Raw genomic sequence first — 13967 nt, forward strand, 5'->3', positions numbered from 1 at the left:
GTTGGCAACACGTTAATGATGCTGATGTTTGATCGCCCCCAGCTGAACTGGAGGTTTTGACTGGTTTTGCACCTGAGTCAGACCTGTCTGTAATAGGCTGAAGCACAGGGCTCCACCCCAGAAGTATGAAAAGTGCCCATCAAAGACAGGTTCACTCTGTTTCTCCATCTGCGACTCCTTTGTGAAAAGTAAATGTAGCGAATTCGAATACTTTAATTTATTTTACTCAAGTAAAAGTAAAAATACCACAATTTAATTATACTCAAGAAAGTAGAAAAATGTACAAATGTACTCAAGCACTGTAACAAAAGTATTTATAATTAGTTACTTTCCACCTCTAACTGAAGGATATTAAAATATTGCAGTGTGTGTAAAATTTTAAAAGCACTTTATAATATGAATGACTGTATTTCAATTATAATGCAGTATTTAAGAATAGAGCAGCTATGGCTGGGACAGGGTTCAAGTATTACTCAAAGCTTCAACATAATCATGAGTATGTTAAATCAACTTTCTTCTGAGCCAGTCTATAGATAAAGGCCTGTACATTCCAAGATGTTTTTCTAAGAATGAAACAATCCAGAATTGTCAAGACATCAACAATTGGATTCATCTAATGAAGGATAATACCAAGGCTGAATTTAAAATGGCAGAAATTCATACTAGTATGCTATTATGAATTATGCTCAAGTTTGTGTTTTAATGTATGTAACAAGGATAATTGAATCAATGAGAATCATTCAGTTTCATAAGATCCAACTCATTCAAGTCTGGAGAATCGTGAGAGTTAATGAAGGGGGAGGGACTATCTTTAATTAGCTGAAACCTGTAGAGTATAAAAAGATGGAAGGCCAGCATCTCTGCTTTGTGCTTAGCTGTGGAACAATGGCTGGAAGTTGGTGTTTGGTTCAGATTTTGGCACTTTGTGCTTTTTGTCATGCTGTTCCACAATGGAGTGATCTGCCTCAGAACCTTCAAGCCCTGATGATCCAGCAAACTGACCAGCAGCAGCTTCAGAAGCCAGTTCAACAAGCTAGCCAGCAGTTTCAGAAGCCAGTTCAACAAGCTAGCCAGCAGTTTCAGAAGCCAGTTCAACAAGCTAGCCAGCAGTTTCAGAAGCCAGTTCAACAAGCTAGCCAGCAGTTTCAGAAGCCAGTTCAACAAGCTAGCCAGCAGTTTCAGAAGCCAGTTCAACAAGCTAGCCAGTTGTTTCAGAAGCCAGTTCAACAAGCTAGCCAGCAGTTTCAGAAGCCAGTTCAACAAGCTAGCCAGCAGTTTCAGAAGCCAGTTCAACAAGCTAGCCAGCAGTTTCAGTTTCAGAAGCCAGTTCAACAAGCTAGCCAGCAGTTTCAGCTTCAGAAGCCAGTTCAACAAACTAGGCCAGTTCAACAAACTAGGCCAATTCAACAAACTAGCCAACAGTTTCAGAAGCCAGTTCAACAAGCTAGCCAGCAGTTTCAGCTTCAGAAGCCAGTTCAACAAACTAGGCCAATTCAACAAACTAGCCAACAGTTTCAGAAGCCAGTTCAACAAGCTAGCCAGCAGTTTCAGCTTCAGAAGCCGGTTCAACAAACTAGGCCAATTCAACAAACTAGCCAACAGTTTCAGAAGCCAGTTCAACAAACTAGCCAGCAGTTTCTTCAGAAGCCAGTGGTGCAGGCAGAGCCCCTTGATAAATGTGCTGTAGCTGATTATGAGCAGATCCAATGTGGACAACCTGGGATCAGTGGTGCTGAGTGTGAAGCTATGAACTGCTGCTTTAATGGACAGCAGTGTTACTATGGGAGGGCAGGTAAGCGATCTCAGTCTTCTATTCATGTTAAATTGAGTCTCAGAATTAACCTGCTCTTGTACCTTGTTCTAGTGACTGTCCAGTGTATTAGAGATGGTCAGTTTGTGGTAGTGGTGGCTAGAGATGTTACTCTGCCTCGACTGAGTCTGGATTCGGTTCGTCTCCTGGGTGGAAATGACCCACCTTGTGCTCCTGTGGAGTCCACACCTTTCTTTGCAATATACCAGTTCCCTGTGACTGCATGCGGCACGAGCGTGATGGTGAGCAGCTGCTTCTGGTTTTATTTTGCGTTGCATATGATGGACTGGATGCTGACACTGTTCCTATTCACAGGAGGACAGCAGATATGTGGTATATGAAAACAGAATGACCTCATCATATGAAGTGGGGATTGGACCATATGGTTCCATAACAAGGGACAGTCATTTTGAGTAGGTGATCTGACTTGGTGTGAACATTAATCCATGATAAATGCTACAAGCTGACCGTCTGTTGTCCAGGTTTCTCTTCCAGTGTAGGTACTCTGGAACTTCTGTGGAAGCTCTGGTTGTGGAGGTCAACTCTATTCCTCCACCTCCACCAGTAGCTGCTCCTGGACCTCTCAGGGTGGAGCTCAGACTGGCCAATGGCCAATGTGTCACCAAAGGCTGTGCTGAAGGTAAGGTCTTGTCTTCCTAAAGCCTTTCAAACTTGAGTCTGGTTAGACCCCAGTGTTCATCCTCAGGGGATGAGGCCTACACATCCTACTACAGTGATGCTGACTATCCCATCACAAAAGTCCTGCGGGAGGCTGTGTATGTTGAGGTGCGCATTATAGAGAGGACTGACCCCAACATTGTCCTGATGCTGGGACATTGTTGGGTGACTTCAACCCCCAGTCCACTCAGTCTCCCCCAGTGGGACCTTCTGATCAATGGGTGAGTGTACAGCCAGTCTTTATCCAGTTAGTCTGCTGGGAGACACTTTCTAACCTTCTCTTTTGTCTTCAGATGCCCTTACCAGGATGACCGTTACCTGACCACACTGGTTCCAGTGACTGGATCATCTGGTCTTCAGTTCCCAACCCACTACAAGCGCTTTGTTGAAGATGTTCACATTTGTAGATCCAGCCTCACTGGCTGCTCTGCAGGAAACCGTATGCCCCCCTTTTACTTAATTTTACTACTTGTGGATTCTGTGACTTGAGCCTCTTTCTTCCCTGTTAGATCTTCATCCACTGCAGTACAGAGGTGTGCCATCCATCATCTGGCTCTTGTGAGCAAAGCTGCGCCAGGAAACGTGAGTATTGTCTTGACTAGAGGATCTGAGACCTTAAGTGCATTCTCACTTAACTCTTCTCTTTCAGGAAGAGACACTCATATCAAGGCCTTCTCTAGTGAGCAGACTGTGGTTTCTAGTGGAGAAGTTACTCTGGTCATGTAAATGTATTGTCTTTAATAAACTCTGCAGAATCCCTAAGTATCTTGTCTATTGGTATTGTTTTGACACTGCAGAGTCTGGTATTGCATGGCTGTTCTGGTGGTGCCCCCCACCCACTATTAAAACAAGGTTCCACAACCTTTTGTAAGTGTTCTGAATCCAGTCTTCTGTACAAGCATTATCCTGGGGCACTGCATAAGGTACCCTTTTAAGGGTTAATCATTACGTACTGTTTGGTTAACAGGTTGTTTAACCCAACATGCACTCATCCCATCTATGTATGGTTACACCTTGCTGTGGCAATTGGGTTTGGTGTCTTGCTCAAGGGCACCTCAGCTGTGGCTATATAAGGTAGCGTTGATTGTTCACTCCCATGTACGGTTCCTGCTGGTGTGGTAACTTCAACCCATGACCTTTGGGTTAAAAGTTGCCTATGATTCTGAAACATTGGGCATGACTGGACCCACACACACCACATAGGTCACTTTTGGTTCATTTGTTAGTCCTGCAAGTATCTGCTTAAATGGGTAAGGATTTAGTTGTAAGCAGGGTAGAGGTGGAAAGTAACTACAAATCCTTTTGTTATAGTACTTGAATTTTTACTTAAGGTGATGTTTTCAAGTGTTGAGGATCATTCTGGTTATGTTTTTCATGTAGTGTAAGCCTGTTGGTAACTTCAGGTTTTATTTTATGGGGGCAGGTATGATACTTTCAGTTTCTTGTTTGGGTCTGTCTTTACAGGTGTCTGGCTGATTGCTTTGTGACTGGGAACACTGTCGCATGGGTGGTTGATCTATAAAACATCTCTTTGCTTGACAGATCAGGTTGTACTTGGTTGGATCCAGTGTCGGTTCTCCAGTCTTTCGTGCCCTGTTTTTCTGGACCAAATCAGGTTTAATAATGATCCATTTAGGTCTGACTGTTAAATTTAAGTTTTTCAACGCAAATGCACTCGTCTTATTTGTAGTGACCCCTTTTGGACAAAACTTGAGTATGATTAAGTTGTGGTACTTCTATTTGAGTAGAATAAAACTGAAATTTAACTTCACTTATTTTTCACAAAATGGACAAAGGCTCAGATGGAGAAACAACGAGCTGGCGTTTGGCGGGCACTCTTCAAACTCCTGGGGTGGAGCCCTATGCTTCAGCCAATAACAGACATGTCTATTTGGGTGTAAAACCAATCAAAACTTCCAGTTCAGCTGCAGGGGTGGGCCGTTCAAACTGCGCTATGCTTTGACTGTCAATCACCGGCATTGTCATTTTGCATCAGCATCATTAGTGTTTCAGTATTTTAGTGAATGTGAGTTATGCTCTGATTTTAAATCCGAATTTTGTCAGCTCCTGAAATGGGTCATACCATAGATATCACACAGCAGTATAAGTAAATGGAAACTTGGTTGATAGAAGGATGCAGTTATTGCATGGATGGGGCAAGAACTAAGTGTCTAAAATACATGCACATAGTTCACCTCTCTTTAACAGTGCAGTTAAACTAATTGTATAAAGCTAAAATAACCTCAACATTAACAACACTGAAATAAGAGCGCAGTGAGTAATGGCGGCGCGTCCACACGCATCGGCTTCTCTCTCTCCCGTCAGAATGGTGTTTTCATGTTTTTTGTCTTGTGAGTCAGTGTTTTTGTACATCTTCATCGCGTCTACCTGTATTTAAGCACGCATACAGCCTGTAGTTTCTGCTCGATGTTGGCAGAACCACTTTTTTAGAGTTAAACTCTGTGCACACTGAAGAGCTGTGGGACCTCGGTCTGCTCCAGAGGCCTTCACCATCACCGACCCCCACTACTGCATCTCGCCCACGGCGGAGGTGCCACAAGCGGCATGAGAGGAAGCAGAAGAGGAGAAAGCACAGAGGTATCCGGGTTAGGCTAACGGCTAACCCTCACAAGCCAGCTATCCCCGCGATCGTACTGGATAGCATACCATCTTTGGACAATAAACTGGACTACATCCGATTACTACACTCAACTCAGAGGAATGTAAGAGACTGTTGTGTTTTTGTGTTCACGGAAACATGGCTCAACGACAGTGTTCCAGACTGCACTATCCAGCTCGATCAGCTGACATGCTATAGAGCGGACGGAGCTCTCGTCGCGGGAGGTAAATCACGTTGCGGCGGGCTTTGTGTTTACATCAATGATGTGTGGTGCTGTGATGCTGTTGTTGTCTGCAAACACTGTTCGCCCCGATGGAGTTTATGGTTATTAAGTGCCGGCCGTTCTATCTGCCGAGGGAGTATTCAGCCATACTGGTCCTCCTACCTGCGGGTGTTGCTGTTGGACAGTGTTATTCCTGCTTGCCTTGCTGCTGTTTTGTGATCGTAGCTTTGTTTTTCTGTTTAATCTTTCTTACTATCACTCTGTTTAAAGTGATAAAACATAACTTAATTCCCACCATACTGCTGACATTATCTATCAATCTAATCTGATTAATTTGATCGTTCACTTATTTTAAATCTGCAAATGCAGTGCACCTGCATCGCGTTAGCACTTGTTGGCTTGTCATTAGCATTTCCATTCGTGCCTATCACTGTTTTCCTTTCTCCTCCACTCTCTCTCTCTCCGGTTTTTCACAAGTTCATTAAACAACTGTGGTAAGAATCTTTCATTAAGCACGGTGAGTAATGGCTTCTCCTGCTATTGTTATTTGTACCGCTTGCCACATGTATAGTTTATCTATCTCTGTCGGTGACAAGGGATTCACATGTGAAAAAATGCAGGGAAATAGTTAGGCTGACCGAGAAGATTTCAGAATTAGAGACACGCATCGTGGATGCGTGTAGCTCAGGGAGTCCTGTACATTGTTCGGTTTCAGTAACAGCACCTTTGCAGCAGGGCAACTGGGTGACTGTGAGATGGCATAGTCGTGGGTCTAAACACCGCTCTTCTGTTCCGATCAAAACATTAAACAGGTTCTCCCCACTCAGTGAAGCACCCACTGAGAAACCTGATGAAAGTGCTCTAGTTATTGGCGATTCTATTGTACGGAACGTGAATATAGAGACACCAGCCACCATAATCCAATGTTTACCGGGAGCCAGAGCGCCTTACATCTTAGCAAATTTAAAAGTGCTGGCTAATGCTAAATGTAAATACGGTAAGATTGTTATTCATGCCGGTGCTAATGATGTTCGACTTAGCCAGTCAGAGATCACTAAAAATAACATTAAAGAGGTGTGTGAACTTGCAAGCATGATGTCAGACACTGTAATATGCTCTGGTCCCTTCCCTGCTTACCGTGGTGATGAGATACTTGGCAGATTGTCATCACTCAATGGCTGGATGTATAAGTGGTGCCCGCAGAATAACATAAGTTTCATAGACAATTGGATGAGCTTTTGGGGAAAAAGAAATGGTCTTCATCCCTCCTGGGGTGGTGCCGCTCTTCTATCTAGAAATACGGCACATAGTCTTAGAATTTGTACTTGACTAACTGGGGCCCAGGTCAGGAAGCAGACAGACTGGCTAAACCGACCGTCTGCTAGCCGCCTCACGTCACAGAAGTCAGTTAATTCTCAGCACACATAGATTTCACACTATAGAGACTGTGTCTGTTCCCCGAGCTAGAAAATACAAAAAACATCCAAACCAATTTAAGAGCAACAGTTTAATTGAGGTTCAACAAATTAAAAACTGATCAATATGGATAAACAAATGATAAAGCTTGGCTTATTGAATATCAGGTCCCTTTCTACGGAAGCACTTTTTGTAAATAATATTATCACTGATCATAATCTAGATGCACTCTGTTTGACAGAAACCTGGCTAAAACCTGATGATTACATTATTTTAAATGAGTCTACACCCCAAGATTACTGTTATAAACATGAGCCACGTCCAAAAGGGAAAGGGGGAGGTGTTGCTACAATTTATAACGATGTTTTCAGGATTTCTCAGAGGGCAGGCTTCAAGTATAACTCGTTTGAAGTATTGGTGCTTCATATAACATTATCCAGAGAAACAAATGTTAATGATAAATCCCCTGTGATGTTTGTACTGGCTACTGTATACAGGCCACCAGGGCACCATACAGACTTTATTAAAGAGTTTGCTGATTTTACATCTGAGTTAGTGCTGGCTGCAGATAAAGTTTTAATTGTTGGTGATTTTAATATCCATGTTGATAATGAAAAAGATGCATTGGGATCAGCATTTATAGACATTCTGGATCTATTGGGGTTAGACAACATGTCTCAGGACCTACTCATTGTGGAAATCATACTCTAGATTTAATAGTGTCACATGGAATTGATGTTGATGGTGTTGAAATTATGCAGCCAAGCGATGATATCTCAGATCATTATTTAGTTTTGTGCAAACTTCATATAGCTAATACTGTAAATTGTTTTTTTTGTTTGATACAATCAATCTTGGTCATTTTTAATACTATAGTTTTATTTGTAAGTCATTTTCCTGATGTATCCCAATTCCTTAGCATATCCAAAACCTCAGAACAACTTGATGTAACAGAAACTATTAACTCTCTCTTTTCTAGCATTTTAAATACAGTTCCTCCTTTACGCTTAAGGAAGGTTACGGAAAACAGTCTGACACCGTGGTATAATGAGCACACTCGCACCCTAAAGAGAGCAGCCCGGAAAATGGAACGCAGCTGGAGGAAAACAAAACTAGAGGTATTTCATATTGCTTGGAAAGTAACCTATCCTATAGAAAAGCATTAAAAACTGCTAGATTTGATTACGTTTCATCTCTTTTAGAAGACATAACCCCAGGTATCTATTCAATACAGTGGCTAAATTAACGAAAAATAAAGCATCAACAAGTGTTGACGTTTCCCAACATCACAGCAGTAATGACTTTATGAACTTTACTTCTAAAATAGATACTATTAGAGATAAAATTGTAACCATGCAACCGTCAGCTACAGCATCGCATCAGACAGTGCACTATAGATCCCCTGAAGAACAGTTCCATTCATTCTCTACTATAGGAGAATTGTATAAACTTGTTAAATCATCTAAACCAACAACATGTATGTTAGACCCTATTCTGTCTAAGCTCCTAAAAGAGGTGCTTCCAGAAGTCATAGATCCTCTTCTGACTATTATTAATTCCTCATTGTTATTAGGATATGTCCCCAAAACCTTCAAACTGGCTGTTATTAAGCCTCTCATCAAAGAACCACAACTTGACCCCAAAGAACTAGTTAATTATAGACCGATCTCGAATCTCCCTTTTCTGTCCAAGATACTAGAAAAGGTAGTATCCTCACAATTATATTCGTTCTTAGAGAAAAATGGCATCTGTGAGGATTTCCAGTCAGGATTTAGACCGTATCATAGTACTGAGACTGCTCTCCTTAGAGTAACGAATGACCTGCTCTTATCATCTGATCGTGGTTGTATCTCTCTATTAGTGCTATTGGATCTTAGTGCTGCGTTCGACACTTGACCACAACATTCTTTTGAATAGACTAGAAAACTTTGTTGGCATTAGTGGAAGTGCATTAGCATGGTTTAAGTACTTATATGACCGCCATCAATTCGTAGCAGTGAATGAAGAGGTATCATATCGATCACAAGTGCAGTATGGAGTACCTCAAGGCTCAGTACTAGGACCGTTACTCTTCACGCTTTACGTTACCCTTGGGTGATATCATCAGGAAACACGGTGTTCCCTTTCACTGTTATGCTGATGATATTCAGCTCTGTATTTCTTTGCGGCCCGGCGAAACATACCAATTTGGAAAAACTAGCAGAATGCATAGTCAATATAAAAAAACTGGATGATGAGTAATTTCTTACTGCTATGTTCCGAAAAAACAGAGGTGTTAATTATAGGACCTAAAAACTCTGCATGTAATAACCTAGAACGCTGTGATGGCTGCTCTGTCAATTCTTCGTCAGCAGTTAGAAACCTAGGTGTGCTATTTGATAGCAACCTTTCCTTAGAAAGCCGCGTTTCTAGCATTTGTAAAACTGCCTTTTTCCATTTCAAAAATATATCTATGACCTATGCTCTCAATGTCAAATGCAGAAATGTTAATCCATGCGTTTATGACCTCAATGTTAGATTATTGTAATGCTTTATTGGGTGGTTATTTAATAAACAAACTCCAGCTAGTTCAAAATGCAGCAGCTAGAGTTCTTACTAGAACCAGGAAGTATGACCATATTAACCCGGTTCTGTCAACACTGCACTGGCTACCTATTAAACATCATATAGATTTTAAAATGTTGCTTATTACTTATAAAGCCCTGAATGGTTTAGCACCTCAGCATTTGAACAAGCTCTTGTTACATTATAGTCCTCCACATCTACTGCATTCTCAAAACTCTGGCAATTTGAGAATACCTAAAATATCATAATCATCTATGGGCGGCAGATCCTTTTCCTATTTAGCGCCCAAACTCTGGAATAACCTACCTAATATTGTTCGGAAGGCAGACACACTCTTGTAGTTTAAATATAGATTAAAGACCCATCTCTTTAACCTGGCTTACACATAACACACTAATACACTTCTAATATCCAAATCCGTTAAAGGGTTTTTAGGCTGCATTAATTAGGTCAACCGGAGCCGGGAACACTTCCCTTAACACACGATGTACTTGCTACATCGTTAGAAGAATGGCATCTACGCTCATATTAGTCTGTTTCTCTCTTATTCCGAGTTCACCGTGGCCACCAGATCCAGTCTGTATCCAGATCAGATGGTCACTGCAGTCACCCAGATCCAGTACGTATCCAGACCAGTCGGTGGATCAGCACCTAGAAAGGACCTCTACAGCCCTGAAAGACAGCAGAGACTAGGAAAACTAGATGAGCCCCAGATACAGATCCCCAGTAAAGACTTTTTCTCAGACGACCACCGCGACAAGACCACAGGAACAAGTTGAGTACTCTGCACAATGTGACTTTGCTGCAGCCTGGAAGTGAACTGCTGGTTTCGTCTGGTCAGAGGAGAACTGACCCCCTGACTGAGCCTGGTTTCTCCCAAGGTTTTTTCTCCATTCTGTCACCGATCGAGTTTTGGTTTCTTGCCGCTGTCACCTCTGGCTTGCTTACTTGGGGACTTCATTTCCAGCTATATTGTTGACTTGATTGCAAAGATACTATTTAAACTGAACTGAGCTGGATGATGACATCACTGAATTCAATGATGAAGTGCCTTTAACTAAATTTTACTATTGTCATTTTGCAAAGTTGACACACTATTTTCCAAATTAATGTTTAGTTGCTTTGACACAATCTGTATTGTTAAAAGCGCTACATAAATAAAGGTGACTTGACTTGACTTGACTTGATAGATCAACCATGATTCATCTGTCAATCAGATTAATTTAAAATCACTTTTTCTGTGTGCTGCTTTGGATGTGTGTGCACATGGGCGAAGAAACAAGATGGTCTATGTATGACCAGGCGATTTATTCATATCCAAAATGAGACGTTGTGAATTATGGCGCACTAAACACTCTTATACAGTGCATGTTTCATTCATACTTGAAGCCGAAGGGCACTCTCACGAAGAAAGTCCAAAATGGCCTCATAGAAGTAGTATATCAGGGATAGGCAACTCCGGTCCTGGAGGGCCACTGTCCTGCAGAATTTAGCTCCAACCCTAATTAAACACACCTGAACAAGGCAATCAGTGTTTTCGGGATTACTAGATAGATACAGGCAGGTGAGTTTTTATGAGGGCTGAAGCTAAACTCTGCAGGATAGTGGCCCTCCAGGACCGGAGTTGCCTATCCCTGTAGTACAGGGTTCCTCAAATCTTGCCATGGAGGGCCATCGCACTGCAGAGTTTAGCATCAACCCTGATCAAACTCACCTACCTGTGATTTTGTAATGATCCTGAAGATATTGATTGGCATGCTCAGGTGTGTTTGATTAGGGTTAGAGCTAAACTCTGCAGGAAAGTGGATCTCGTGGGCCAGATTTGAGGATCCCTGCTGTATTGTTTTATTGGTTATGATTTGAGGGAAATCCCTAATATGGACAAAGGCATCCCACTATTGCTGTAACTAAAAAAGGTAATTTCTGGTCATTTCGAGGTAATAAATAATATAGTAAATTAATAATGCAGTGCTAATTGACATAGCATTTAATACAGTATAGAAACTATTCTGCCTTATGTGTTTGTATAAACCAATTCTAAAATTGTCATTAGGAAAATACAGAAAAAAAAATATTATGGAATACAAATGATTGGTTATCATCCAGCAGTGTATTTGATTTCTTATCCAGTTAAAATAAGAAAAAATAAGCCTGTCAATTAGACAAAAGTCGAAAGTCCTTCTTTTTTTTTTTTTTTACATTTCTGTCCCCCTCATTTCTGAAATGATGGCTATGCCCCTATGTGTGCAGTACAGAAAACAGTGCATGAGTCTTCTTGTGCTTGTATGGTTTAAAGTCATAATAAAATGCGCACAAAGGAATCAATGAGGAATCAAAATTTTAATTTTATAACGAATAGACGATTCCTGACCTTAAGCATCCTATTCCAGAACTGACATAGATTTTGGATTCCCAAGCCTAGGTATGGGTTAAAAAGTTAAATAAAACATTCTTATTTTTGTCCTAACGAAAATGTGCTTGGACATTTGTTATTATTACAGATTATTACTTTCAATGTGTTTTTTAACCATTCAAGTCAAGAAGACTCATGGGCTGTTTTCTCTGCTGTGCACATCCTTGTGTAAGTGTTCATTAGCCTGTTGAATTTCATTCATAGTATTCAGCTAACAAGGAAATATTTTGCAATAAGAGTTAGAATAAATGTGAATGGTATCTAAGATTTTTTTTTTTTTTTCATTTATTTATTTTTTACCTTATTGGAATCGAAATTAGGAATTGACAAGAATTTAAATTATTAGATTTTAAACGGGGCCCAACCTTACCCACACCCCACATTATTTTTAACTGGCACATTTCAATTCACACTATTTTAAACTTTCTTTTCTTTTCAACTGGTTGCCAACTGCTCTGGTTGTGTTCACTACTCACTGCTTCTGATCTGCATGCAGTAACTGCAGATTAAATGCAGAGGATTTCAGAGCAATTTTCAAGTATGGTTACCATACTCTGCCTTCACTGTCAGGTAAAAAAAAAAAAAAGCATTGCTTTTTAAAATCTTTTTAATTTTAATTAAAGTATGTCCAGCTATAGACAGGCTCTTAAAACTGCCAGGGCCAAGCATATCCACAAACTCATAGAAAATAACCAAAACAATCCAAGGTTTTTATTTAGCACAGTGTCTAGATTAACAAATAACCAGACGCCACTCGATCTAAATATTCCCTCACAGTTAAACAGTAATGACTTTTAATTAAAAAAAAAACAGAAAGCAGTAATGAATTTCTTCACTGATAAAATAGATAACATCAGAAATATAGTATAGAAAATAGATAACGTCTGGTCTTCAGTAGTTCCCAACCCACTACAAGTGCTTTGTTGTGAAGATGTTCACATTTGTAGATCCAGCCTCACTGGCTGCTCTGCAGGAAACTGTATGCTCTTCCTGAATCCATAATATTTCTCTTTTTAATGGATTCCATGGCTTAGCCCTCTTTCTTCCCTGTCAGATCTTCATCCACTGCAGTACAGAGGTGTGCCATCCCTCTTCTGGCTCCTGTGAGCAAAGCTGCACCAGGAAAAGTGAAACTTGCTGTAACTTGATGAACTGAGTATTTGTTTTTGAAATGCCTCTCACGCTTCCACCAATCTTGCAGGAACAGACACTTGTAGGGTATCAGAAAATTTAAGATTCGATTAAGAACATGGTTGAAATGAGGAGCCGAATTCCACAGAAAGGCCCAAGACATGGGATGTTCGTGAATCACATCCTAGCGCCAGCCAGTCTAAAGCAAGACTAACCAGCCAACTCTTTCACAGAACAGCTTTCAACATTAACACAAAAGAACACACTGATCATAACTCAGGAAGGAGATTGTCAATTTTGGGGCAAGTAATCAAGAATGATGGTCAACGATGTACAACATGACCATCACATGTAAATCCATGATAGTATTCATGATCACCACCCCCCCACCCACCCCCGACCTAGAGGACAAGAACCAGAAGGAGATTCCTTAGGAGGCCTTTTAACCTCTCTGGTCTTCACGGAACATGTCCTTACGTCCACAGAATGGCACTGAAACTGCCTTTCCATGTGTATATATGCACCTAAATGATGCTAAAAGGACTAAAAGCAACTAATCATTTCTATGCATAATTCCATATTACTCATGCAACCCACACATTTGACTATCATGTTGTGATCACTTATTGTGTATTTTGAATAGTGAAAGTGAAAGTCGTGACATATGGTGACCCATACTCTGAATTGGTGCTCTGCATTTAACCCATCCAAGTGCACACACACAGCAGTGAACACACACCCGGAGCAGTGGGCAGCTATATATCCAGTGCCCGGGGAGCAACTGGGGGTTCATTGCCTTGCTCAAGGACACTTCAGCCATGGTATTGAGGGTGGAAGAGAGCACTGTACATTCACTCCCTCCCACCTACAACTCCTGCCAGCACCGAGACTCGAACCTGAGACCTCTGGGTTACAAGTCCAACTTTCTAACCATTAGGCCACAGCTGCCCCTGAATAACTATTGAATAAATAAAAAGAAACAGGCTTTTAAACAGGGAGATTCTACTGAGCTAATGTCTGTTCATAAGGAAATTAAAAGGGGAAATCAGGAGAGCTAAATTATCTTATAAAAGAAAATTAGAAGACATGCTTAGCAACAATAATATGGGTT

The 13967-nt window shown here is 41.0% G+C and overlaps 1 pseudogene; it reads left to right on the forward strand.

Annotated features, from left to right (window-relative positions):
• The first annotated feature begins 851 nt into the window (after window positions 1-851).
• LOC109090490 lies at window positions 852-3250 on the forward strand (annotated as a pseudogene).
• Window positions 3251-13967: the final 10717 nt, after the last annotated feature.

The sequence above is a fragment of the Cyprinus carpio genome, chromosome B20 (genome assembly GCF_018340385.1).
Source record: "Cyprinus carpio isolate SPL01 chromosome B20, ASM1834038v1, whole genome shotgun sequence".
In the NCBI taxonomy this organism is placed as follows: Eukaryota; Metazoa; Chordata; class Actinopteri; order Cypriniformes; family Cyprinidae; genus Cyprinus; species Cyprinus carpio.